General features: G+C 39.6%; 1 protein-coding gene across 4 annotated transcripts in view; it reads right to left on the bottom strand.

Moving 5' to 3' along the window:
- The window catches only part of LOC101347192 (guanine nucleotide-binding protein G(q) subunit alpha), a 341,585-nt gene that overhangs the window by 253,202 nt on the left and 64,116 nt on the right, over positions 1 to 24,267 (bottom strand). The window contains exon 1 of one of the 4 annotated variants that reach the window (XM_023737732.1): positions 11,837 to 13,373. The exons of the other annotated variants lie outside the window; for them this stretch is intronic. The gene's annotated coding sequence lies outside the window, so the exon portion shown is untranslated. Of the gene's footprint in view, positions 1 to 11,836; positions 13,374 to 24,267 lie in introns of those variants that run through there. 4 annotated transcript variants of the gene reach the window in all.

Below are 24,267 nucleotides of genomic sequence, written 5' to 3'. Positions count from 1 at the left end.
CAAAGGTGTCTCAGAAGAAAGGCTGGGCAATCCACTTCCAAAAAAATCAACCACTGTAAAACCTAAGGAGCACAGTTCTACTCGGACACACACGGAGTCACCATGAGTCGGAGCTGACTGGAAAGCAACTGGTTTGGTTTTTTTGTGTTCGTTTTAAGCATTAATGGTATATTGATTATGACTTTTTAAATTACTTGCTGAATAGATGGCTGGTAACACATTAGGAGGCACAGTGATTAAAATCCCAGGTCAGACAGATAAAGGGAATAGTACTAGCTGTGTGGCTTTGGGCATGCTATCTAATTGCTCACCTCAGTTTCCTCATATGCAAAATGGAGACGATGCCTATCTCAAAGAGCTTTTGCAGATGAAATGCATACAAAGCACTTAGCACAGTGCCTGCCAAATTAGTAAAGTTCTCTAACTATTATGGTAAATAAAGCTATTCACAACATAGCCACCTCTCCCATCTCTACCCCACATGCTTGCCCTGCTCCAGGTTGTACCTCGCTCCTCCCCATGAAGAAGCCACGCTCCTTCAGGCCTCCAAGCTTTTGTACATCCTATTCCTTTTTCCCCACATGCCCTTCTCCTGGCTAACATCCCCCTCATTCTTGTCCTTTAAATCAACCAACTTCCCTGAGGCCAACTGGCTGCTCCTTCCATATCTATTATGTGATTACATTTGGATTATAATTACTTATGTAACAGAAAAGAGATTTATTTACTGGAATTAGAAGGGCTGGGGAAGGGACTTAGGACCAACATTTAAGGGTTATTTCCATGAGCCCAGGAGTGGAACCAGGGGGCTGGGCTACACCTGTCATGGAGCACAGACTCTGGGGAGGGCCCACTGTTGTTGTTAGATGCTGCTGAGTCAGTTCCGACTTATAGCGACCCTACGTTCAACAGAACAAAACACTGTCCAGTTCTGCGCCGTCTTCACGATCTTTCCATGTTTGAGCTCATCGTTGCATCCACTGTGTCAATCCATCTCATTGAGGGTCTTCTTTTTCACTGACCCTCCACCTTACCAAGCATGATGTCCTTCTCCAGGGACTGGTCCCTCCTGATGACATGCCCCAAGTACATGAGATGAAGTCTTGCCATGTTGGCTTCTAAGGAGCATTCTGGCTGTATTTCTTCTAAGACCAATTTGTTAGTTCTCTGACAGTCCAATATTCAATAATCTTCGCCAACACCATAACTCAAAGGCATCAGTTATTTCTTCAGTCTTCATTATTCATCATCCAGCTTTCACATGCACATAAAGTGACTGAAAATACCATGGCTTGGGTCAGGTGCACCTTAGTCCTCAAAGTGACATCTTTGCTTCTAAACACTTAAAAGAGGTCTTTTACAGCAGATTTGCCCAATGGAATACGTTGTTTGATTTCTTGACTGCTGCTTCCATGGGCATTTATTGTGGATCCAAGTAAAATGAAATCCTTGACAACTTCAATCTTTTCTCTGTTTATCATGATGTTGCTTACTGGTCCAGTTGTGAGGATTTTTCTTTTCTTTATGTGTACGAAGCGATTACAGGTAGCAAAAAGCCACGAGCATGAGATGTGACTCTGCTCTGTGCCAGTGTCATCCATGTATCTTCTGTGAGTTACTAAACCTCACAAAATGCTAAGTGTGACTAGGTACGCGTGTGTATGTGTACATATGCGTGCGTGTGTACATGCACAGTAAAAGGACAAGAGACTAAGGTTTGGGACTTGAGAATGTATAGGAAGGGATCTGAAATGCCTGAAACACTAAACTGACGTTCAGGCTAAGTTTTACCTAAATGTCAGAGGGCCAGGGAGTTTTTATGTGCTGCACTGGGTTATAATTGTTTAAATGCTCATGTCCTTCCCCCATTACACTATGAAGTTCTCATGGCACAGTGGTTTAGAGCAGTGCTTCTCAAATCTGAACGGGCATTCGAATCACCTGTGAATATTATACCCGGTCCATCATAGCTGGGAGCTTTATTGTATTTTTGAAGACAAATAAGAGACCTGCATGTAAATTCTTCTTGTGGGCAGAAAGTTCTTCCACATTTTCTATATCTTTTTTCATATTCAAATGCAAAGAAAGCTACACCATGGTTCAGAATTCTGTTCTCCAATTCCCTCTTGAATTCCTTACAATCTGGTTTTTGTCGTGAACCCCTGAAAGAAACTACTCTCATAAAAGATTCCGGCTTCATGTGGCCAAGTCTTAGCCCATCTGAATCAACCTCCACCCCAATGGCTTCTTCTTGTACTTTATTTCTTGCAGATGTAGCTTTCTATTCATCCTGGCTTCTTCCTTATTAAAAAAAACCTCATCATATCTGGTTTAAAATATACATTGCAATGTTCTCATGAGGTTCTGTTCCTGAAACTTTGCCTTCTGTAGGCAACTATAAGCGAATGCATTAAGCTCAGATCCGTGAGTTGGTCAGCCCTAAACTGGTCATCAGGTTCTCAACTCCCTACAAAGGGAATTTTCCATTTTAGGAAACTACCTCATTCCCTATCTGTAGTAGGTGAAACCTGTTGACTTCTCTACGCTGACTCTTTCTTGATTTCTTTCCTTGCCTCCGTGGCTGTGCTATCTGACTCAGGAAAGCACATTATAATATATGTATGGCCCATCACCGAAATCCACACCAGCAGCCATTTGCTCCAGCAAGCCTTCCCAGATAAGGCATATAGCTACCCTCCCAGGCTCATTTCTGCACCCTACTGCCCACCCATTACACTTCTTGGTTATTTGATTATCTGCCTTCTTGTGTATTAAAAACAAAAAAAGTCCATACGAACAAACAAGAAAATGTTTAGAAGTGTTTAGCTCTAGGGAGAAAAGGAAGAGAGGCTTTTGCTTTTCATTTTCTCCATCTCTGTGCTGTTTGAAATATTTTACCATATACATGTATTACATTTACTTTTCCCTAAATAAACACTTTTTATAAAGGAACCAGTTAACTGCTGTAAAAAGATGTATGCATAAGAATAATCATTACAATGTTCTCATGGCTAGAAAGATGTAAGGGTAGAAAATTACAGGTAGAAACTGTTAACTCCTAAGTCTATCAATAAACAGGGTCTTGGTGTAATAAATGAGGAAATCCATTGCTGTCAAGTTGATTTCAACTCATTGGCAACCCCATGTGTTACAGAGTAGAACTGCTTCATACGGTTTTCTTGCCTGTAATATTTACGGAAGTAAATTGCCAGGCCTTTTTTCCACAGTGCTGCCGGCTGGATTTGAACCATCAACCTTTGGGTTAGTTTTTGAGTGAAAACTGTTTACACCACCCACGGATCTTAATGACCACAGCAACTAGGTGAAAGCAAGCTAAGGATATGATTTTCAAATGATTCACTTAGGACCCTAAATGAAGAAAAATTAACAGTTGTAGAAAATTTAAATTATGAGCTCATATTTAGCTTATCAAGTTATTCTTTAAGAATATTTATCAAACTTCAATATAAAATAGCTATAAAATAGCCATCATGCTTTACTTCATATAGTTTCTTCCAAATTCTATTTACCGTGCTAAATCAGACATATGTCATTTGACTACTAATCCCGACAGTTTGTTTTGCTCCTTGTATCACTGGTTAATAATTCATAGGTAAATATCTAAGAGGCTCATTAAGAAATAATAAACAAAAACAAAATATCAGGTTTCATGCTAGTAACTCATATCAAAAGACACAAATGAGACTGAAAAAAACATGAAAAATACTTCCGGGGAAGGCAGAGAAATATTAAGTGTATTTTCAAGAATGCTATCAAAATGAGCAATTCTGCTCTGTAATTCACTATAGTGAGGTTTGAGTAAACATAAAGTATTGATTTTAAATTATATTAATGGACAAAATAATACACTCCAGTAACTAGCTGTATCATTTTGAGTTCCCTCTGAGCGTATATTATCTCAGTTAGGTCTACCAGACAGAAATCATTGCTAACAATTTGGAGGTGTGGAAACTGAGCTCTGGGAGGTTAGAGAAGTCATAGCACTCCCAAGAGGCCCAAAAAAACCAAACCCATGGCCGTCGAGTCGATTCCAACTCATAACAACCCTACAGGACAGACTAGAACTGCCCCATAGTGTTTCCCCAGCTTGTGATCTTTAAGGAAGCAGACTGCCACATCTTTCTCCCACAGAGCAGCTGGTGGGTTCAAACTGCTGACCTTTCAAGTTAGCAGCCAAGCGCTGAACCACTGCACCACCAGGCTCCTTAGAGTCACCACCAGCTAATCTGAAATGTGGTTCCAACAAGACTCATCCCTAGAAGGGGATGATGCGGGTATATTTTCATATATTCTTGAGATGATTCTGATGTGCATCAATATGCAAGAAACCCCTAATTATTCCCTGCTATCTCTCAACAAAGGGTGGCATAAAGAGATAAGCGCTTGACTACTAATCTAAAGACTGGTAGTTCAAATTCACCCAGCAAAACCACAGAAGAAAGGCCTGGTGATTACCTCCGTAAAGATCACAGCCATTGAAAACCCTATGTGCAGTTCAACTCTGAAACACATGGGGTCACCATGAGTTGGAATCAACTCAACGGCAAAGGGCTTACGGGTCTCCCAACAGAATCATCTCTGGATGTTTATTGTTATTTCCATGTTCATAATACAAAGACAATGACTTCCAGTCTTTGAAAATAACTCAGTGTTTTTAAGGCAACACCCAAAGGTTGGTGTAAACTGGACTAGAAAACTGTATGGAGAAGTGGCCCTTTTGACCTGTCCCAGAACTGAATCTAATGTAGGTTGGCCTTGCAAAGTACATGTCTCAGAGGGATGGGAGGGAATTAGAAACAGCACTAAGGGCTGGGAAAGGTCTCCCAGCAGGTGATACCATGCAGGGAATTCCTGAACACCCAAACCCAGCACTAGGGCTTCTTTTCTTTCTTAAAACAAAAACAAAATACAAACAGAGAGTTCATTTGTGACTGCTTTGTTAAGTAAGGTAACCCTCTTACAGTATTTAACCTGCCTGTGTTTAAACAGATAAAAATGTTGTAGCTATCAAAACTAAGGCAGTAAATTGAATACAGCTGGCTGGGAATGAGACAGAACCAAGTAACAATTACAATACACTCTGCCCTGGCCACCCAGCCTAATGCCAGCTGCCCGCACACACCTTCACTTAACACCCAATTTGGCCTTTGGAATTTATCTTCCCCTCAATACATATTAACTGTTAAAGAAAGAACCTATTAAACTGTTATCTTTATTCAGTGTCACAAACACTTGTTTAATTCTGTATTCCTATCAAGAATAACAAATCTGCTCACAAATATTTTGTATCCCTCTTAATTAAGTGGCATAAAATGAGTCCAGGGTGCAACAGTGGCGCAACCAGTTAACATGCTCAGCTGCTAACCAAAAGGTCGGAGGTTCACGTCCACCCAGAGGCACCTCAAAAGAAAGGCCTGGTGATTTACTTCCTAAAAATCAGGCACTGAAAACCTTATGGAGCACAGTTCTACTCTGACACACATGGGGTTATCATGAGTCGAAATCAACTTGACAGCAACTGGTTGCAGAAAAGGTTTAAGATGTCTTTAAATCTAAACAAAAAAAAAAAAACCTCAAACCCGTTGCTGCCATCCAGTCAATTCCAACTCATAGCGACCCTATAGGATGGAGTAGAACGGTCCCAAAGGGCTTCCAAGGAGCAGCTGGTGGATTCAAACTGCTGACATTTTGGTTAGCAGCCAGCTCTTAACCACTGCGCCACCAGGGCTCCTCTCTGAATCTCCATAATGAAAATTATTTCATTTCCTTATCAACTTAGTTTATCACATGATCTTGAAAAGTCCAGTTCCATCCTTTGCTGGAGCTTGATAACACGAAATGGTAATGTCATCACAGACAGGAGCCAGCTGGATTTCATTCAAAGAGGCACCACAACTGGACTTCCATCCTTTCAAGAATATTTTGTCTCTTTTCTTCCTAATTTGTTCAGCTTAGCCTCATGCAAAATGGTGTTTACAGAATTCCAGTTAATGGGAAGTCTTCTTCCTTTCATTCAGTACGTGTCAAAGAACAGAAAATTGTGTCAAATGCATTGTCAGTCTGCCCACATTGCCACCACAGTGTGCCAAAAGGAGCAGAAAAACAGATACCACTAGAATTTGTAGACTTGTATTTCAGAAGTGTACTTGATAAAACAAGAGAATGATATCAAGAGTTAGGCTGAATAACATGGTTGAGCATACCACACTTCCTGATGCCTCAGAATTTCCTAATTAACTCAGACAAGTACTCAAGAAAGCTCATCATATTTCAAATAACACTAGAGCTAAAGGGACACAAAATTAGAATCCCAAAGCTGGAAAGGACCTTCAAGATCCTCTACCTCAAGCCTCTCATTTATCGCAGACATATAAACTAAGGCCACAGCTGTTCAGAGACCAGATTAAGTCCACATACCTGCTAATGGCACAAAGTTATTAAGCTGACAAAATGTCACTGGTCATTCCTGTGTCAACCACCAGCATAGTAACAGAACCCTTCTGAGGAAGGCAAGAGTACCAAACCCGTTGCCGTCGAGTTGATTCCGACTCATAGCAACCCTACAGGACAGAGTAGAACTGCCCCATAGAGTTTCCAAGAAGCGCCTGGTAGATTCGAACTGTCAACCTTTTGGTTAGCAACCGTAGCACTTAACCACTATGCCACCAGGGTTTCCAAAGGCAAGAGTAGTGACCTGATAAAACGCCATGCTAGCACTCTAGATAACATGCTTATTTTCATTAAATTTGTTCCTGACTACATCACGATTTCTGCTAAACCAGGTCTCTACTGCATAACCACGGAGTAATAGCTGGCCAGAGAAAGAGCCTGAAATAGTTTAAGATGCAGACCTGACACACTTTACACTAGTGCCACTGAGAATGTCCAAACAAGGTAAAAGTCGGGGGAGGGAGGCTTTCTAGAATCTTCAGTCCTTGCTAAAGTGAAAGAAAAAAAGGAAAGCTGTGTAACTGTATTTAATTACTTTTTACATATAATGTTATTCTTTGTACTCAGGCAAAGCAAAATTAAGTAATAATGGTGGTGCAACAGTTAAGTGCTTAGCTGCTAACCAAAAGTAACCATCCAGTAGCTCTGCAAGAGAAATGACCTGGCAATCTGCTCCCGTAAAGATTATAGCCTAGAAAATTCTATAGGGCAGTTCTACTCTGTCACATGGGGTTTGCTGTGAGTTGAAATCAACTCAATGGCACACAGCAACAACAGCAAAAGTAAAGTTATATTGATGCAAAATTTGGTGAACAGTTCAAGAATTTTGCTCAGTAATTCTCAAAAAGCTTAAATCAATCCATTAAAAGTTGAACTAGTATAAATATGAAAAGATTAAAATGTATTTAATTTGCCTACGTCACTTACCAGATGAGTTTTATGGAGTAATCTAAAATATTTTTATGCATATAAAACTTTAAATTTATAGGGACATTAAATCTAAACTTTAGATTTGCAGGATTTAAAGGGAGAGTTCTCTAGCAATAACTTTGCCTACCATTTTCAATAGACTCTCTTGCTTTAGATTTAGATCTTACATTAGATTGTTTTTAGATTTAGATTTAGATTGTTCAAAACCATTATCACCTCTTCTGATATCAATCCCTGCCATGGTGGTTTCTCAGATACCTTTAGTGGGTCTGTGAATAGGATATATCCATGATAAATAGTGTCTCGTGTCAAACTTTTTTGATCCCTGTACTGGGTTGGATAGTGTTGCTGTTTTTATGTGTGTTAGTGACCCTACAGGACAGAGTAGAACTGCCCCATAGCTGTAATCTTTACAAGGGCAGATCAGCAGATCGCCAGGTCTTTTCTCCCGTGGAGAGACTGGTGGGTTGGATAGTGCCCCTCCCCATTCATGTTCTTCTCAGAACCTCAGAATGTGACCTTATTTAGAAATAGGGTCATTGTAGATGTAATTAGTTAAGTAAAATGAGGTCGTACTGGAGTTGGAGAGACCCTTAATCCAGTACGACTGGTGTCCTTTGATAAAATGAGAAGAGACACAAGGACACAGACACAGAGGGAAGACAGCCATGGGAACACGAGGCAGAGACTGGACTTGTGCTGCCACAAGTTAAGGAAGGCCTGGGGGTACCAGAACCTGGGAGAGACAAGGAAGGATCCTCCTAAAGACTGAGGAAGCACAGCACTGCTGCTAACACCTTCTAGAAAACTATAAGAGAACTTCCAGAGAACTGTAAGAGTTACAAGCCATTTTCCTACATCTTCCTGCACTCCGAGGATAGGACGATAGAAACCAGGTCTTTGCAGTACAGGTATCCCCTCGCTTTCTGAAAGTTCGCTTTACACCACCTCACTTTTATGAAAGACCTACGTTAGTACCAGTTTTGCTAACCAAAAGAAATCCGAAGACGATTTTCGCTTTTACGAGAAAAGGTGAAAAGCAGAAATAGCGTTCAGTGTTTCTTTTGCAGCAAGCCATTGAACAGGCAGTGCACACCCCAAGCAGTGAGACTGGTGTCAAGCTCCTTCTCCCAGAACTACACTCAGCATCTCAGTATCAAGCAGCCATAGCTTTGAACTGTGTCCGTGAGCATCTGTGCTTTATCTCAATTTATTTTGCGCGTCTATTACAAGATGTGTCCTAAGGTATCAGAAAAGCCTACAATGATTTGGTAGGTTATTTTTTGGGTCTGAGAGTGCTCAAAAATTTTTCCCGTATAAATTAATGGTAATTCCTTCTTCGCTTTATGCTATTTCAGCTTATGAAGGTTTCCTAGGAACGTTCTACTTCTGGATAGCAGGGGAAACCTGTATGTGACAGGATCGTGACAGGGGCATAGGAATCGAGAATTTTTTTTTCTCTAGTGGTTGCCTTCAAATTCCCTATGTCTTTGGGGGCTATACATTTTTGCTTCCATTTCTGGTCTAGTAAGTTTAAGATCCTAGATAGATTTCTGTGTAAAATAATAACACTAACTTCTGTAAGGTTATTGAGAAGGTCAAATTAGTTAATACATATAAAGTACTTTAGAACAAGGTCTGGTAAATAGAAAATGTTCAATACCCATATTGTTGTTACTACTAGTTAATAATAAAAAATGGAAAAGACAACATTTGGTTAAAAAAAAAATGAAGGGATTGTATTAGTATCCTAGAGCTGCCCTAACAAAAGTACCACAAACTGGGTGCGTGAAACACAGAAACTTCTCATCTCACAGTTTTGAAGGCTAGAATTCTGACACAATGCATCAGCAGGGCCATGCTCTTTCCAAAGGCTCTCGGGGAAGATTGTCTTGCCCTTCCAGCTTATGGTAGCCCTGGGAGATCCTTGGCTTGTGGCAACACAACTCCAATCTATGGTCATCACATGGCCATCTTCCTTCTGTGTCTGTGTGTCTGTGCCTTTTCTCCTTTAGAGGACACCAGTCATTCTGGATTAGGATCCACCCTACTCCAGTATGACCTCATGATAACTTAACTGACCCAACTTCAAAGACCTCATTTCCAATTAAGGTCACATTCATAGGTACAGGGGGTTAGGACTTCAACCTATCTTTTTTGGGGGACACAATTCAACTGGATTCAGCTTTTAATGAGAGTCCCTTGTGCATACTGCCGGACCCCAGGGACACAGTCTCTTCCTCAAAGAAAGCAGGTGAGAGAGTCACCTAACACCTAAATTACATGAGAGAAATTTGAATGGAACTAGAAATTGATACAAAGAGTCATACTTGGAGGTGGCATCGTTTATTCTGGGTTTTGAAATAGGAATAGGCCTTTTCTAAGTGACCCAGGTGGCCTTCCAGGCACAGGGAAAAGCATGAGTATCACTTATACCCACATATGAAAATATTCTGAGGCAGTACTTTGAATGAGGATGACAGTTGATAAAGCAGCCTCACTTTACAGGTTAACCGCAGTATCGCTGGGACAGGATGATAGAAATGCTGGCAGTGTAAAAAGAAAATAATAATAATGTCCACAGCAGATAAGAGTCCATGTCCCTGGGGCATGCATTATACAACCATTCAGGACTACATACAGGAAGGGGCAGACCCACTATTGCGTGGTAAGCAATTAGTGAGGGGTGAAGGCTCACATAGCAGGGGGTGGAGACAGCATGGGGAATTTGCTTGTTCTTTTTCAACTAGGTCAGATTCACACAGGCAATGGGATTTCATGAGCAACTTGAGCGAAGGAAAGGTCAGACAGCTGCAAGCTGAAGAGGTGAGGAGGATGTTACAGGCATCAAGGAGCACATCTTATTTAATACGGCGTTAGGTTGGCTCCTCACATGAGATGATGAATGAGGAACAGACTTATGTCCTTGCCCCTGCTGGAGGAAGCCAACTGTGGGAGCTCTGTGGCGAAGTCCAATCAGAATGAGCGAGGGCAGGAGCTTAGGCATGCGCTTGGTGCCACCTAAATGTGTTGGCCATCTTGCTGAAGTAATATCTCAATCCCGTGGCATCTTAGGTCATGCAGTGTCCTAAAGAAAAGCCCCATCTTAAATGGCAGGCATGTTCTTATTAAATTGAACACTATATTATTAGTTTATGCCTCTATAAAGGCAATGTGGGGAAATCACTTAAATTTCTAAGTATCAGTTTCCACACCTTTGTAACAGGAATAGTAGAGTAGCTATTAACTGATAAGGTTGGCGGAAGGGTTAAAATTACAATTACTGTATTAAGCCTGGGATGTAGTAAATTTTCAGTAAATGCTGGCTGTTATTTATTTTTCACGGTGCCTTTAAGGAGCAGAATTTAAACTCTGTATCTGCCTACTTTTTCCATGGTCAGTTATGAGCTGCTTTCCCCACAGCAGCCTACTGTCAATATAAAGAGAATAAACATTAGCTTTAACAATTGACCAAATAAAATATAATTAGAAAAATACATGTATACCCTCAAGCCATAAAATACACTGCTAAAACAACAATAAATGACTTTCAGATTGTGTGCAGTATTTTGGATTGCTTTGGTCTATTCACTAACATGGAAAATTAAGGGAGCCCTGGTGGCATAGTGGTTAAGAGTTTGGCTGCTTACCAAAAGGTTGGCAGTTCGAATCTACCGGCTGCTTCTTGGAGATCCTATAGGGCAGCTCTGCTCTGTCCTATTGAGTTGCTATGAGTTGGAGTCGACTTGACTGCAACAGGTTTTGGAGATTATGGAACTGACAAAACAGAATACTGACACATGCATTTTCTTAGCAACCAATTTATATTATTTGCTAATGTCGGGGATGTGTTTTTTAACTGGGTCATCATTTCTTAGACAAGATGTCACTGGGTCAGCCACAATCCAATGCCATTAATGACCAGGCAGGTGAAGGAAAAACAAGCCAGGGGGACACGGCAATGGGGAGCAGTAGAGAATGTGACCAAGTGGACAGTTTAGCCTGTCTAAAGCACTCGAATGCAATGGAAAAAAACAAAAACACCAGGTATACAAAATGAAAATATGCCTGTAGGCTAATTTCAACCCATAGTGAGTGTGTAACCCTTGATAAACACTTCCATTCTTCGATTTTTCTCCCTTTATCCATCTCAGAGACCCTCCAAGTTGTCAACAATACTTAAGACAGTTCACTGAAAAGAGAACTAAAGAAAAAAGCAAATGAGCACTTCATTGTACATGGAATATAAGTCTAAATATCACTGCTTTTCAAAGATGTGGTACATAAACCCCTGCAACACAGTCACACAAAGCGCAGGTCCCAGGGAGTTCAATATTTAATGAACTTCCCAGGTGATTCTTCACACATTGAAGAGAACCCTCTTCTCCCCATAATGATTCATTTACTTCATAAAATTTTTCTTTGTTCTACTCACAATATTAATTGGGTTCTGTCACTCCAAAATCTCTTGCTTCGTTTAAATTTTCCAACTGTCACTCTGTAATAAAATATTTTATTCTGGTGTATTCTAATCCAAGGAATCATTAGTTTGCAATCATCTGTTTTATCTCATTTTCTATGTACAGTTTTTTTTTAATCGGTTTTACTACATTTTTTACTTAAAGATAATGTGAAATTTATAAGTATTAAATGTGTTATTTAAAATCTCCACAAAACATAAACAAATTTATAAATATAAACAGAGACTGCTGTCACAAGTCAAAACTTTAATGAAACAGCTCTGCAGATAAATTTTCTACACTACCATCTGCAAATCTTAATCTGCCCAAAAATACATTACAGCACTACATAGTTCCTTCCCTCACTGCTTTATTCCCTCTATTTTTTATTTCTATATTTACAAAGAATCATTCATTTTCTTCTCTTTTTCTGCTGCTCACAATATTTAATATTCCACAGGTGCAAAAAACAAAGCCAGTGGAATCTCTCCTTTCCAAGTATCTGCTGACAAATTCAACTATTTTCTAATCAATTTTTGGTAGCGAAATTAAGGAGGATTTCAAGATTCAGACCCAAAGAAGAGGAGGCATCACAATTCTGGGAATCCCATACGTTCAGCCCAGGCCTCACCCCTCAGGCTTGTAAAACCTGCAGAGTAGAAGCTGAGTAGGACCTGCTGCATTCCCTCCACCCTCCAAAGGCAGAGTAAAGCTGAATGATAAAGGGATTCCTTACCTCTTCATCCAATAGCACTTATTTCCTTTTTACTCATGTAGAACTAACACTGAACTTATTGACTCAGTGGGATTATAATCATTATCTTTAATCTTCTGTGTACTAGAGATCAGAATGGGTGTGGACTCTGGTTTTGTTAGGAGTAAGGAAGCTTAAATTCCTTAATTCCACTTAAAATGTTCTATGGTATCATCCTGCCCTGCCTCTTTTTTACCCCAATCTTTCATTTTCTTTACTCCCTTCTTTTCCTTCTCTTCCAACACCCTCAAAAGCAACAGATTAGTGAAAGAACTGATCATGGTTGGTTATGACAGATGTCCCTTTCTTTTTCTACGTCCAGTCCTAACTTTCTCTTAATACATTTGGTTTGGTTATTCTAAAAAAGTAATTTTAATATTTTTGAATATAATTTAAAATTATCATTGCAAAAAATGGGATAATATAGCTAAATTAAGACTACAGATAATCGAAAGTAACATTTTAGCCTTCACTAAGAGTAGAACAAGTAGAAAAATTAGAAACTTAAAAGTTCATTTTCTTTAATTAGTTTTTCATGCCTATCTTTTAAATGAGGTGCTAATGAGCACAAAAAGCCTTGGAATGATTTTTACAAGCAACCATTTCATAAAAGATGTATGAGATCATTCTCTGTATCAAATATCCTTACTTTAATAAATTTCATTATTAGAAACACACAGTTCAGGATCTAATTAACAGGGTAGTTTAAAATACTATTATTCCCTTTAAAAGTAATATCTGGTAAGATTCTTATACAGTGAAACCTGTGAGAGCCGAAAGTCAACGGGACTGCCTTGTTCTTCCAGGTCTCACAAGTTTTCTGGCTTTGATGGAGTGCAATCTTACCACTTTTCTATCACTCGTTTTAGTGGAAAATATTTGGGTTTTCCTTCTCTGACAGGTTTCCACTTCATACAGGTTCTGCTTTTCACAGGTTTCACTGTATATAAAATTAAAATAACAAAAGCAAATGCTTTTAGAACCTAAGTGATATTACCAGAGTTTGAATTTATATTCATTCGCTTAAAGCAAACAATGAGAAACAGCTAGAAAACCAAATAAAAGATACTGAAAAAAACAAGCAGCACAGGGACACAAATAAGGTAAATCCTATAATTGTCACCAGATTACTGCCTGGAAGCAGTTTCTAGACAACAGCATGGTGAGGAAGATCCCAAACAGAAGTCAAAGTTCTCACTGAATTGAGAAGACAGAGATCACACTTCAGGGAGGCTGAGAAGGCTAGAATTTGCATGACAGGAGAGGAGGGAGCTGCACAGAGAAAGAGCTCTGGAGATTTGCAGAGGGGTGTCCTTGAATGTTTGGCTGAATAATGACCTGTGAGTGGGGTGAAACTCCCTGGGGCTTGGAAAAGAAACACTGGAAAGCATCAGCCAAACAATTCCCAGGTTCACACAGAGCTAGTCATCTTTCATGTTCCCACCAGCCAGAAAAGAGAAAGGACAGTACACAGTGCATGGGTAGAACAGTCAAGGGTATGTTCATAATAAAAAACCCGTTGCCATCAAATCGAATCCAACTCACAGCAACCCTACAGGGCAGAGCAGAACTGCCCCATAGGGTTTCCAAGACTGTAATCTTTATGGAAACAGACTGCCACATCTTTCTCCCGCAGAGTGGATGGTGGGTTCGAACTGCCAACATTTGTGTGTGTGTGTGTGTGTGTGTGTCTGTCTGTCTGTCTGAAGAAACAATGGCCAGAAATTTTCCAAATTTGATGAAAACTATAACACCACCAACCCAAGAATCTCAACAAATGCCAAGCAGAAGAAACATAAAGAAAACCACACCAGGCAGTTCATAATCATACTGCTGAAAACCAGTCTTAAAGAGAAAATCCTAAAAGCAGCCAGAGGAAGGGAGACACATTACATATAGAGGAAAAGATAAAAATGACAGTAGACTTCTAATTAGAAACTATGCAAGGCAAGACTATAAAGTAACATCTCCAAAGCTGTGAAAAAAAGATTGTCAGTCTAGAATACCCTACCCAGTAAAAATATATTTCAAAAATGAAAACAACATAAAGACTTTTTCAGACAAACAAAAGGTAAAAGAATTCGCTACCAGCAATTTTGCACTATGGAAAATATTAAAGGATGTACTTCAGGTCAGAAGAAAATACCAAAGGGTGCCCTAAATCTCTCAATTAAATGAAGAGAGGTAAAAGTGATAACTATGTGGGGAAATATAACAGTTTTTTCCTTATTTTGTATAATTGCTTAACAAAATAGTGAACTCTTTAAAGCAAAACAATAATAATGGATTGTAAGGTTTATAACAAATATAGAAGTAAAATATATGATAAGAATGGTACAAATAACAGGAAGGGGGAAATGGAAGTATATTGTTTTGAGATTCTAACACTACATGTAAAGTGGCACAATATTATTTGAAGGTAGACTCTAAGATAAAAATGTATAATATAAACCCTACAGCAACAAGTTTTCGAAAAATAAAACAAAAGGTTATAGCTATAACCCCAAAACCCAAACCCACTGCCATCGAGTTGATTCTATAGTGCATATTAAATAGAGTCATAAAAAATATTCAATTAATCCAAAAGAAGACAAAAACAGAACAAAGAATAGACAGGACAAATAGAAAATAAAGATCAAGATGACAGTCTTTAGCCTAACCATATTAATCATCACACTAAATGCAAATGTTTTAAATACCTCCAAGTAAAAGAAAGGGATTATCAGATTGGACAAAAAAGCAAAACTCAACTACATGTTGCTTATAAGAAACATCTTAAATATAATGATACAAATGGCTTAAAAGTAAAAAGATGGGAAAAGTTACATCATGCTAACACTAGCTGGAAGATATATTAATAAAATCAAGCAGCTTTTAGAGCAAATAATTTTACAGGAATAAAGATCATTTCACAATGATAAAAGGGTCAATTTATCAAAACAACCTAACAATCCTACATGTTTATGTCCCTAATAACAGAACTCAAAATACAAGAGCAAATAATGACAGAAATGCAGAAAGAAACAGACAAATCCACAATTACAGTTAGAGATTTCAATACCTCTCTCTCAATAACTGATAAAAAGAAAACTTGAATAATAGTATTAACCAACTGCATGGCTTGAAATCAGGAAGAGTATGTGTTAGGGTTGTATCTTTTCACCGTACTTATTCAATCTGTATGCTGAGCAAATAATCCAAGAAGCTAAACTATATAAAGAAAAATGCAGCATCAGGACTGGAAGAAGACTAGTTAGCAACCTGCAATATGCAGACAACGTGACCCTGCTTGCTAAAAGCAAAGGGGACTTGGAGCACTTACTGGTAAAGATCAATGACTTCTGCCTTCAGTATGGATTACACCTCAACATAAAAGAAAACAAAGATCTGCACAACTGGACCAAGGAACAACATCATGATGAACAGAGAAAATACTGAAGTTGTTGGGGATTTCATTTTACTTCCATCCACGGTCAGCACCCATGGAGGCAGCAGTCAAGAAATCAGTCCATGTACTGCATTGAGCAAATCTGCTGCAAAAGACTTCTTTAAAGTGTTAAAAAGCAAAGATGTCACTTTGAGGACTAAGGTGGGCCTGACTCATTTGCCTCATATGCATGCAAAAGCCAGACAATGAATAACAAAGACTGAAGGATTGATGCCTTGGAACTACAGTGCTGGTGAAGAATACTGAATATACCATGGACTGCCAGAAGAATGAACAAATCCGTCTTGGAAGCAGTACAGCCAGAATGTTCCTTAGAAGCAAGGATGGCAAGACTTCATCTCATGTACTTTGGACATGTTATTAGGAGGGACCAGTCCCTGGAGAAAGACTTCATGCTTAGTAAAGTAGAGGGTCAGCGAAAAAGAGGAAGACCTTGACGAGATGGATTGACCTAGTGGTTGCAAAAAAAGGGATAAACTATTGATACATACAACAACATAGATGGATCTCAAAATAATTTTACTGAGTGGAAGAAGCTAGAGAAAAGAGTACATACTGCATGATTCCAGTTATATAAAACTTCACTAAATACAAACTAGTGTAGGGTAAACAAACTAGTGTAGGGTAACAAAAAGCAGATCAGTGGTTATCCCAGGGGAGCAGGGGGTGTGAGGGAAGGATTACAAAGGAGCACAAGGAAACTTTGGGTTTCATGAATGAGTTCGTTATCTTGATGGTGGTGATGGTTTCACAGATGTATTCACGGATGTATATAAATGACAAAATCTATTAAATTCTACACTTTAAATATGTGCCACTTACTGTATTATCAATTACATCTCTATGAAGCTGTTTTTGCAAAATGTTATTATAACACACTGTAAGGGCCTATCTAAATTATATTTTACTTATTACATAGAAGCAGAATATTCTGCTATGTATGTTTTTCTTTATAATAGGATTTTACTAGGTTGGAAAGTACACTTTAAATTTTTTTAAGGTAATTATGGTCCCCGGAAGAAATAAAATTTATTTTCCTCAGGCTTCTTTTACTCCAACAACGCCCTACCACAACATAAACATGAATCTTGTTACTAGCCAGAACCTCACCCAAGGGAAAGTAAATACTGCATTAATAAACATTCAAACAAAGTTTATTCATCATAAAGTCAGGAAATTCAAAGCTAAGATATTCACAAGGGGCACGAGCTAATGAATTTGCAGAAAATAATGACATTCAGTCTGTGACTGCCAGATTGATTCTTGACATTTCAGCTGTACAATACCAATCCTTGGCACAGGAAATGGACTGCAGACCCGACCATTCTCTAACAGTGTCCAGCGATGCTTTCTCACCAGAGGTCAAAGGCCATGCTGTCTGACTTGTCCACTGCCTCTGCCATGGTCAACACTGCTTCCTGCGCCCGGTTCTCCTTTAGCCTGGTTTGGTCAGCCCATCCGCTGCCATTTTCAGAGCCTCTTTCAGAATCTCATTCCTCATCCTTCTCCCCAGAGGCTTTTCTTTTTCAGTTCTTCTTTTGTTTCATAATTCTACCTGCTTTTCTAAACTTTGACTTTCACCTTCACGGGAAATCAAAAAAAAGTTAAGGTGAACAACCTTTTTTTTAAGTGTGAGTGCTTCTTGGGAAAGAGGACACAACATGGTGTTGCAGAGGGAGAAGCTGGCCCTGTCCCCAGAACAACGACGCCCCTGGTAGTCCAGCGACAGCTTCTCAGGGTAGAGCGAAGGTTTCTGTTCTCTAGGTAGATTCAACCACGGTCATCCACACCACCAGAAGCCTGTGTCCCTACACTATTGTTGTTGTTAGTTGCTGTCAAGTCAATTCCAACTCATGGTGACCCCACGTGTGCAGAGCAGAACTGCTCCACAGGGTTTCCAAGGCAGTGACCTTTTGGAAGCAGATAGCCAGGCCTATCTTTCGAGGCACCTCTGGGTAGGTTCAAACAGTAAACCTTTTGGCTAGCAGTCAAGCGCTTAACCTTCTGCACCACCCAGCGACTTCCTGTCCCTATGCCACATCTTTCTATACCTTAATGTCACCCACACAACCATTAGGCTTCAGCCACCTGCTATGCCTAGAACCAGCCCCTCCCCATCAAAATCTACGTCCTAGTGTTGTCGGTAGATCAAAGTGAGTTCCGCCTTATTACCCTTTCTTAGCCTCTCTTAGACCTGTGCATACAATCTAAAATCATAGAGAAGTTATAACAAGGTTAAATCTTAAAAGGGAAAGGATTTCTCCAGCCCTTCTCTCCAAGGAGGCTCCTGGTCCTTCTGCAAATTAGCTCTCAGGCTCTCAGATCCTGACAGGGCTAAAGAGGTGGTGGAGTTTTGCTGAGCCCAAAATTTGCCCCCTTTATTCTTACAATGTATTCCTGTCACAGCTTGGGTTTCCTGAAAAGCTAACTCTGAGATGGAGATGTGTGTGCAGGAACTGGGGAATGGGAAAAGGCCTCAGGATAACACCAGCATGGCAATGAGGATGGCAGGGCTGGGCAGAGAAAGAAATGAACTGAACTGCAGTCCAGTCTCAACAAAGGCCTCAGCCGATCCCACAGGAAGGCCCTTCAGGGTTGTCTCAAATTGAGGGAAAGGGGCTGAGACTTTATATCCCAGAGATGTGGGCTATCCCTGGGAAAGGGGCCTGACGTTGGGCTCTCTACCAACGACAATTCTCAGAGAAGGATTCATTTAGGGCTGTCAGTGGAGAGTGAGGGAATAAGGGATGAGGACGTGAGGGGCCGGGTAGGCAGGTTCTGGGCAACTTCTATCCAAAAAAATTCCATTACTTGTTGGTACTATTTCCATATATCTTAAATTCCACAAATGCAAATTTGAGCAAGATGAAGAGCCTACTGCTCTTTCCCATCTGCTTGAGGATTTCTTGCACTTGAATTGCATTCACTGTTGGGAACAATTCTATTCAAAGATCCACATTGGAGCACATGAACTTAAACATTACAAAATATTTTGAAAGGCCATACGATATTTGAACATATTAAGACGTCTATACAATCCAAATGTCCATCAGCCAATGAATGGACATATAAAATGGGGCACATCCATACAATGGAATATTATTCAGTCATAAAAAGGAATGAAGTACTGATACATGATACCACATGGATGACACTTGAAAGAAAGCATTATGGTAAGTGGAAGAAGCCAGACACAAAGGCCACATACTGGATAATTCCATTCTTATGAAATGTCCAGAATAAGCAAATTCAGAGACAGAAAGTAGATTAGCAGTTATCAGAGGCTAGGGAGGGGAGAACTGGGCCTGACTGCTGATAGATACAGGATTTCATTTTGAGGATGACGGAAATATTCTGGAATTAGATAGTGGTGATGGTTACACAACATAGTGAATATATTAAAAGCCTAGTGAATACACTAAAAGGCACTGAATTACAGAAAGAAACAAAGATACCAAGAATGTCGTTTGTTTAGTATAAAGTATTTTAGGGCCACTTTTGGATAAAATTAAGTCCCTGCAAGCTAAATGAACCATTAAATTCAAGGGGTGAATTATTTCCCTCTTTTCTTGGCAGAAGAAGCAAAAACTAAACATATCCTTTAAGTGTTTTCCAATTCTTATACAAAACAGGATTGCACTAAGATGCCTAAGTGTTCATTTACCATACAGTTTCCTTCCCTCCTAGGCTCTAAAGTCTATCTGGAAACAAACTAATGCAATAGCAAAGGAAAAGGTAATTTAAATTAGGCCATTAGACATGCAGTGACATTCGATGTATTTAATGCATTTCCCAGACACTATCTCAAATGCGTTCCATTTCCCAACCAACAACACCACTCTGTTCTAACAGATCTGGCCATGAGATATAATTGGCCTTCAATTATATTTCATTCCAAATGAATCTTCATACGTGTACCAAACCAAAGGAAAGACTATGTATGCTATTTGCCAAAGCTGAGACACTAAGAGAGCAGAGACGCTCTTAAAGAGAACTGGGGAAAATACCAGAGCCAGCTTTCCACAGGGTAAGTAATTCCTAAGTGTGGGGATTTTACGGGAAATCACCTCCTATGGGCAGGTTTATTCTACTTCCACAGAGCCTGCAGGAAGTGATGCAGCTTCCAGGCATCTGCACCTCCCTGAGGACTCGATAATGGACACAGTAATTCTTCCCAGTGAGGCATGATTGCAGCACATGAGTTCACTCCAAATAAAAATATTTTCAACAAATCATGGTAGGACAGCACTTTCTCCCTGAAGAAATTAAATTATCTCTAGCATTCTGAGGCACATCCTTGGTCTGCACAGGCGCCCCTGTCTGTTATTTCAGAGAGCTGGGCAACATAGTAAATCTTTCAAACTGCAGCCAAGCAGCCCATTCATCAAATTCAGCCCCCCAAATATTCCCTTGGGCCTTGCCACCTGCAGGTGGGAAATACCACTGTGGCTCTCTTACTGATTTCACGCTCCTGTAATTCCCTGTAATTTCCTAACACACCCGAATTACCATGCAGGGCCCTAAAGCAGCAATTTAAGAATTTCTGCTGGCCTGGAAGTTAATGCAACCATCAAAGTTCCCAATTTAAACTCAGAAATTAGCTTGTTTACTGCCCAAGATCTTGCCTCCCTATACAATCAGTCTAATGCACCACGTTAGTATTTCCCAATACCAGATAATAAAATTAAGGCAAGCATGTAAACAGAAAAGTCATAAAATGTAGGGTCTATGTGAGACAATAGATAACTGAGATGTCCAATTCTTCATCTAGTGAAGGAGAAAAGCGGTGGAAGAGAGATTATGCCATAATATACTAAGAGTTTTAAATATCACACAGCAAAATATTTTTCAGTGTAGTCTCAGCAACACTGAACACATTCCAGATTACATCCTACCCATATAAGAGTTCAAGCCCATGGAGTTTCCTGGAAATGGAGGCAGTTCCTTCTCTACATGTGTAAAGACACTGCATTCATTTCTTCATCAGGCATGCACCAGGCACCTATTAAATGCAAGGCGAAGAGTCCAATGTTTTCCAAGTCTCAAGCACGTATGCCACAGAAACAAAACACCAACACCCCTTATGCCTCAGCTCACTCTCGAGTTCTTTATGAGCAATTGGACTGCTCAAGTTTGAACCTGTCATGAAAGCTGATAGTTACAAAACCCTCCTCTGGACTCTGCCCTGTTTCTTTTTAGCTGCTATCAAGTCATCCCCCTCCCAACTCATGGGGACCCCGTGGCACAGTGGAATCAAACCACCGTGATCCACAGGGTTTTCACGGGCTGATTTTCAGAAGTACAGGCAGTCCTCAGATTACAAACGTCTGATTTATGGGCAACTCGTACTTAAGAATGGACTGCCATAAAACCTATCAAAGTCAGTCCCCGGGTTAAGAAGGTCCTACTTACGGGCAACTCGTACGTGAGAACAAACTGCCATAAAACCTATTATATTAAAAACTTGAATTAAATACAATGGTTTGTAATAACAAATGCACGCATTACCTTACGATGCTCATGAAAACACCGCACAGTTTGGAAGCGTTTAAGTGTTTTATACGCATCCCGTTGCTGTCGAGTTGATTCTGACTCATAGAGACCCTATAGGACAGAACAGAACTGCCCTACACAGTTTCCAAGGAGCGCCTGGTAGATTCGAACTGCCAACCTTTTGGTTAGCAGCCATAGCTCTTAACTAGTATTCCACCAGGGTTTCCTTTATACGCATAGAAAGGTAAAATATATATTCTAAGACAAATATTTGACAAAATTGATGCTAAATAGGAACCGTATGTACCTATTCTGACTTACCCACAAATTTTACTTAAAGACAGACTTAGGAACAGATCTTGTTCGTAACCCAGGGACTGCTTGTAGACTGCCAGGCCTTTCTTCCTAGTCTGTCTTAGTCTGGAAGCTCTGCTGAAACCTGTTCAGCATCACAGCAACATGCAAGCCTCCACTGACAGATGGGTGGCGGCTGCACATGACGTGCATTGGCTAGGAATTGAACTCAGGTCTCCCACATGGAAGGGGAAAATTCTATCACTGAACCACCAATGCCCTCCTTCAACTCTGCCCTATACCCAGTTATATACTGCCAACCTGCATCACCTCTGCCCTGGACACAAGTTTTCTTCCCCAGTGTTATTCACTATGCAGTTATCACCAGGTTCCTTAATAACACACACCAGCAGAGAAGCACTTAGAGCCTTTGCAGAGCAGTGGTGAAGGCCAAAATCAAACCTCTCCTGATCCCTGCCTCACACTATAAAAATCAACTCCAGGTGTAAGAATATAAACATCAAAAAAACAAAACTTTTCATTTTTAAATAGAAAGTCCCAGATAGAATGGGAGAAAAATATAGAACAAAACTCAAATTCCATTAAAAAAAAGAGCAGACTTACTGGACTACTTGGAACTGAAGCCACTCCTAGAGGTTGCCTTTCAGCCAAATAATAGATTGGCTTATAAAATAAACAGTATTACCCATGAGGAATGTGCTCCCTTAAACAATCAACTATTCAAGATCAAATGGTCAACATTTACCCAAAAGCAAATAGGAGAAGGCAAGGAGGGGCAGGGAAGCTAGATAAAGGGAAACAAAACAAACAGAATGGAAATAATGAGAATGCTGACATTTTGGGAAAACTGTAACCAATGTTAGAGAACAATTTGTATAAAAACTGTTAAATGGAAACCTAACTTGCTGTGTAAACTTTCACCTAAAACACAATAAAATATTCACCAAAAAAAAAAAACTCTCCTGCTAACATACCCTTGAAATATTACTTTTAAATACACTGATTACCGTTTGGTTAAAGAAGTGTTATATATGCAGTAGGAAGAGAAACACATTATCTCACTTTTTTGAGGGGGAAAAAAAAAAGACAGAAGGGAGGCACTTTCTTGTTCTAGCTATTCCACTTCCAGATACATCCAAACCTTACTGAGAATTCATTCCCAATCCCTGCAGAGAGCTAAAAACATAACCAAACCAGATGCCATCAAGGCAATTTCGACTCTAGCAACTCCACGTGTGTCAGAGTAGAACTGTGCTCCATGGGGTTTTCAATCGCTGATTTGTCAGAAGTAGATCGCCAGGCCTTTCTTCTGAATACCTTAAGGGTGATCAATACTTCATTTTTAAACGTTGGGCATTGCAAGTTTGCTCCATTTCTTAAACAAGTAGGTTTTTCACCACTATCTTTTGAAATCTAGAATTTAGAGTCTGCTAAGTGTGCCAGCATAGACTTTTTTAAAAAGTCTTTAAAAGGGAAAGGGGGAGAGTTCTGACACATTGTGGGGGTTGCAACTCATGTTATAAAACAATTTGTTTATAAATTTTTTGTGTATAAACTTCCATGTTAATTTGCACTGTAAACTTTCACCCACAACACAATAAAACTTAAAAAATAAAAGTCTTTAATTGATGACTTCATATTTCAATGGTTCCACCTTTGACAGACAGAACTTTCTCAAATGATATAAATGTTCTTTAACTATCTGTTCTTTACCTTTCTTCTTTAGTAGCAATTATCTATATGTCCATACTGAGCATTTGAAACGAGTGGGACTGAGGAACTAGATTTGTAATTACACTTAATTTTAATGAATTTATATTGTAAAATGTGGCTAGCGGCCATTGTACGGACTAGCACAGGTTTAGATGGACAGAGTCCTGAAACAGGGAAAAGAGCATCAAAGAAACAGACCTGGGTTCAAATCCCAAGCTCCACCACTTATTACCTACAGACCTTGAGCAAGCTATTAAAACTCTCTCACATTTCCCCAGGTGTAAAATAGCATGTTATGAAATTAAATACAGTGAAGTAAGCAAAGCCCCTTCCATCTGTTCATTTTCCTGTTGTCAACAGCAACAAAGGTCAGAAGATGAAGACACCTGCCCAAATTTTGCTCCTGAGTAGGAAACAACCAACCAACCAAAGCCAGGGAGAGTAGGTACCAAATTGTCAACGGTGTTTTGTTTCCAAAAAGGGGGTTGAAGTGTTCCATCTCTATTTTATATACTTTTGTACTCCTTGAATTTTTTTTCCTTACATAAATCTTACTGTGATCAAAAAAAAAAAAAAAAAAAAAAAAAAACTTTACAAAATGTCGTTTCAAAGTTTTGGCTTTTTCTTTTCGTATTGCTAAGGCAGGGATTAAAAAGCAAGGATGTCATTTTGAGGACTAAGGT

This window comes from Trichechus manatus, unplaced genomic scaffold (assembly GCF_000243295.1).
Source record: "Trichechus manatus latirostris isolate Lorelei unplaced genomic scaffold, TriManLat1.0 scaffold00107, whole genome shotgun sequence".
Classification (NCBI taxonomy): domain Eukaryota; kingdom Metazoa; phylum Chordata; class Mammalia; order Sirenia; family Trichechidae; genus Trichechus; species Trichechus manatus.
Note: the sequence above shows the minus strand (reverse complement) of the source record. Positions and strands in the feature narration are given on the sequence as shown.